This window comes from Toxotes jaculatrix, chromosome 8, assembly GCF_017976425.1.
Source record: "Toxotes jaculatrix isolate fToxJac2 chromosome 8, fToxJac2.pri, whole genome shotgun sequence".
Taxonomy (NCBI): domain Eukaryota; kingdom Metazoa; phylum Chordata; class Actinopteri; family Toxotidae; genus Toxotes; species Toxotes jaculatrix.
Genome location: NC_054401.1, coordinates 13,254,957 through 13,260,582, shown reverse-complemented (window position 1 = coordinate 13,260,582; position 5,626 = coordinate 13,254,957).

Below are 5,626 nucleotides of genomic sequence, written 5' to 3'. Positions count from 1 at the left end.
TGCTGTGGTGTTGGCAGCTGGAGCAGATTAAGCTGCGTGAGAGAGGCAGTGCGCTGGCTTCCTCGTCACTCATCCTCCCTCCCTCTCTCCAACATAACCTCCCCCGCCCTGCTGCTGTTCTGCTACTGAAGCCTCTTCCAGCTGGATAAATGGACACTGCTGCAACTTCAGGCTCATCATTCAGAAAAACACACACACACACACTACCTGACTTGCACACCCCCACCACTCTGAGCCCCAACACTCCACCCAGCAGGGGTCAGACTCTGACTAAGTCCCCTCTGCCCCCCCTGACCCCTTACACCCCTACCTCCACCGGCAGCTCCTCTCCACCCCTCCTGCCACAATGGTCTCTCTTTGTCCTGACAATACAAATGGACTAGGGTTTCAGCTTATTCTGCTGCTTTTCAAAAGGAAAAAGAAAGGAAGACATCAGCATAGGATTGGTGGCTCAGGTCACTCCCTACAATGGCGTTCCCCTTAAATATGGTCAGGGGAATACCCAATCCTTTAACTGGCCGTTACAAACCACTGACATATATCCTCCTGTTATAGACAAAGACAGATATGTCATCTTCATGTCTAAAAAGAACAGTAAATTGTTATTTATTAAAGCTTTTCATGAGAGGATGTAACATCTGACAGGCATCACAAGAAAACCCTTAATGAGACACTAAAACAACCAGAGAGGTGAGCATGTCTTTACTGCTGGAATGCAGCATTTTCTGTGAGAACGCATGCTTTGTGTGAAAATGCGAAGTTCGTGTTAAGCCAACTTGTTTAAACAGAGGGGGCAGTGAGGATAGTTAATTAGGTTTGGATATATTTAGAGAGAGGCACTAGATTCTTGTCAGACGCCATTAGAGCCAGACATCACAATGATCCAACAGAGACAAGAGGACACACTGTCACTGGCTGCAGTCACACAACACACTCTGGCTCACACAAATACACTGGAGTTGCTGTGCTGCTGACGAAAGTACTGAGGGAAATTCAGACTTTGATGTAGTACACTTCTGGGAAGCAAAAAGAAGCAGAGACATTACTGTAAACTCAGAAGTGACAATGTAAATCACTAACTGCGAGTATTGTTATATATACAGTGGATCTACATTTAGTCTCATGTATATGTCTACCGTATAATCTGCCATATAAACAGACGGACACATACCTCACATATGAACTATGCAAATATACACTCCTCTCTCCAACACGTAACTGTTGTGCCATGGTTGACCCTATAATTTCTGCTGCCCTTGCCTTTTCCACTAGGCTGGTTTCACTGTCAGCGAGGGCTGATTTTCTTCTTTTATGTTTCCTCCATTTGCCCCTTTTTTCTCTTTTTCCTTCTTTTTAATTCTTACTTATCTAACTGGGTTGAAATTACTGCACATGAGCACAAAAAAAAATGGGTCAAGCTGAAGTCAACAAAGATCCAAGGTCGGCACACATCCAAGGTGCAGACGCGTTGGCCAACTGAGCCAGCACGATGCCCGCTGAAGCAGATTTTAGTCCGTCCTGTATAATTTTGGTCAAGGAAGTGAGGCTGCAGCCATGTAAGTCATGGCCACATAGTGACTAGCTGTGTTTTTTTTTAAGAATCTTGGGCGCAGTTTATGTATTTATTCCCAAGTTGACAGTACAGAGATGACAGGAAGTGAGTGGGAATGACAAGCAACAGAAATCCCATGAAGCTCCCATACTGGGAACAATTTGGTCCATGGTTGATCTTGAACTAAACTATGCTCCAAAACCTTATAGCCTCAGATTTTATTATTGGTGATTGGCTTTTTTGAGATTATCAAACAATGGTTAGATTTTTCAAGCAGAGTGCTATATTTCAATGTTAGATTTATACTCAATTTCTTTCAAAACAAATGGACATTGAAGTGGACAGATACTCCAATATTTGTATGACTGCAATAAAACCATATGCATGTACAGTATATGTATTCATTGATGATACCATTGTCTAAATCTGAATTACTGTATCAGGTAGGGCACATCTCAAGAGTAGATCAGAGTTATGATACTGAAACAATCTGCATAATATAATACAGCATTTTATGCAGGATATTTATGTTTTATTCTTAGCAATGCAATACAGGGTCTTTGTCTAGGGGATTAAAAGCTGCAGTGAGTGATCCAAATTATTTTTTATACTTTTAAATCGTTTCCCAGTAGCCACAGCATTACTGCTCAGTGTACAGTTGTAGGTGTGTACCATAAATGTCTCCTATTCTGTACCTTCTATTAAACATGCAGTATATTTACCAATCCCTTCTATAATCTTCAATTTAAACTGTTAAGGGATTAACTGGGGGATTACTGGTGGGTTGAAAGAAATCTATAATGTGTAATGGCATATACTATCTGTAATCCAGTAAAAGAACCATAAAAACTTCAAACTCATTCAGAAAGGATTTTTGGTTAATAAGATGAACACCAACTCCTTCCATATATATTTTCTCCTCTTCCTATGTCCCATTTAGGAAAGTAGACAAGTTGTTCCTCTGTGGCCACTAGAGGTGGCTTCTGTGTGTGTTTGATTTAGGTCAGGAGCATGCCCTGCTCCACTGGGATGGACAGTAAACAACAGTGTGTCCTGGAGCCAAGACTTATGTTTTGAATTCACAGTGATTTATTCCACAGGGCTGATGTCCCTGTGCTAAAGACTGAAATAAATCCATCGGTGGGCTTCATACGTCCTTATCTACTGTTTTGATTCAAATCAAGACAGCAGTGAAGTTCTGGACAGTAGGACATCAGCTCCACTTACAATAATATGTTTGTACAACTACAAGAATTAAACCTTTCCTGTTGTTTTTCCATGAGCAACTATAAGGTTTAAAATAGCCGCATTTACGCAGGCTTCTGGTAAACAATATTTATGTGATCTGAAAAAACAGATAGGGCAGTCTCAGGGGGGGAACTCCATCAGATAAATCTACCAAGGGAACAAATTAGTCAGATGACAGGAGAGCTGCAGTTTCATCATTTTTCATTGTCATATCTTACTGTAACTCTACAGATAAAAATATAAGACAGATTTGAGGGGGAAGATGGACACAGTAGTTGCTTAGATTAAGATTTTTGCAGTTAGTGTGTGCACACACTCACGCAAACACATGAACACACACAAACACACACACAAACACACACACACTCAACCAAACTTTACCCAGAAAATGAAGGAATTAACTGGAGGAACTGCATTTTAAATTTAAGCAAGTTTAGATAAAGTACATTCTCTGTTGTACATAGATGGGTAGTTACTTGAACTGATCAACTGAAACACACACACACACACACACACCAAACTGTGGAATGTGACACCTTGGTCCAACCTCACTTCGTACCAACCTCACAGTGCCACACAGGCCACCCAACAACAGTTGTTATGAAAACTTTAGACTTCACCCCTTTATATTTTAAAGTAGAGCCATTTAAAAAAACATCTAGGGCTGCAACTTACAATTATTTTCATTATAGGTTAATCTGCCAATTATTAAAAAAAATTTTTTTTGCTTGTAAAATTATTTGTTGTTGCAGGTCATCACTAACAATCCATTTGAGGGTTTGAGGTACATACTTTCTTGCTAACAAGAGTTTGAAATAACTGTTACTCCTCCTAAAAAAAACATATATGACTCTTTTAAAAAGATAAAGCAAAGTAAGTAACTAAGTCACTTTTTAACCTGGAAATCACACTGTGGCTACAAACAATCCAAAATGGAAGGAACTTCATCAATCAGTATGCGAAATGTTATACTTACAGTTCAGTTTTGGACTGTATGGTGGAGAAGCTGAGTCCATGTAGAGGACAGAGTGATCATCAGTCTCCTTCTGTCCGCCTCACACAGCCTTGAGAGTTCACATCCCATCACCATCCAGGCTCACACAGTCTGAGCTACTGCCCCCTCTGCCCCTTCCCGACCAGTCCCAGCAGGCGGGTAAAAACCAGCCACTGGGGTCTCTGACTGAACCGTTCCTCCTCTCACACACAGACAGATTCTGTGGTGCTGCTGCACGTCTCAGATTGATTACCTCGCAACACAAATCCACACAGCTACACAAACACCCACATACTGTATGTAGCATCCCATCCCCCAGTTTCCCCCTGCCACGCAAGAGTTTAAGACTGAGACCCAAATCTCTATGCACACACTGCACTGATGTATTTTAAAAAGGAATGCATCTTAAATCAAACATCCAGTGTAGTCGCACTATTTTTCTGATGTCTTTGTCAGGAAGAAGACTTACCCCCATCTACATGGCAGTGTGGTGCAGCTGTTCCACCAACAGCCCGACCATACTCATGCTCTTTAGCCCTGGAAGAGCACGCCACCTGTCATAGCCCCCTAATGTACCTTAGCCCCCTGCTGTGGTCACGTCTCACTCCAACACAAAAGCCAGTGTTTTCTCTGGGCACGCGAGCACAGGTGGCTGGAGGAGGCAAGGTCGAGTTACAGCGTTGGCTCTCACAGTTCAAATCATCAAGGAGTCAAGGAGAGGACACAGACAGTGTGACCAGGAACACATATACTACAGTATGTACTGTGAACATTCGGTAAATACACTGAGGTATGACGTACTCTTGATTATAAAGGGCACAGGGATAAAGGGATATAGTTATTTAATAAGTAATCCCTGTTGTACAACCACAGTAATCGAGCTTCCTCTCTTTAAAATCTATTCTAATCTATCAAATCTCTGCTGCAGGGAAGAAGAAGAACAGGTCGGTCATGAAAAAACTCTTTAGTACATTAAACGCACTTATGTTAGATTTTATTATTACTTGCACAGACTTGCCTTGGTACCCACTCGCCCATAAATCTGTTTCAACAAGAATCTAAAGGGTACATTGACTACATAGAGTAGCCTGATTTATCATTATCATCTTGGCTGCATCTCATTGCACTTCTTGTATTATTTTTAATTATTAATCTGCATTAAAACAATAAAAACTTTTCCAGTCAAAGATGTACAGTTCAGCATAAGTATTTCATAAGAATGGTTTTACCACTTCTATAAATTGATAACCTGGTCATGTGACAGGTGATTAAACTGGCCAAAAATACCCTGTTTAGTAGCTGGGCATAATTTACATCTCAGCTTTAACAGAATCAAAATACAATTTAAAATGTAAAACATCTCAACACTGTAAACAGTAAACAGTGACTGTCACCCTCTACATGAAACACTGCAAAGCAATAATGGTTATCCTTGGTATGCTCTCAGATTAAGTTAAATTAGCAATGGTTCCTGCTCAATCTCTTCCTCAAATGAAGCACAAGCTGGCTGCATTCTGAAAACAAACAATAAACCACCAGAGACAGAACAATGCCTCAGAAGTCTGACAGCAATTAATAAATCCCAAAGACCAACAAGTGCAACTTGACCCAACAACCCAACACCAAATCCCAATTAATCCCAGCCAAAGCTGTTCAATTGGTTTGAAAATTAGCACTCACCTCACTCTGCTCTGCTGCTCTAAAGTCTCCAATGACACATGGAGGAGTCACTGGCTCTCTGGGCTCTGAGGGGCTGACAGCTGTCTAACCAGGCGACAGGACCAGCCCCCAAGTCCTGGAGGAACCTGACATGTTCCATCAAATGCACTGCT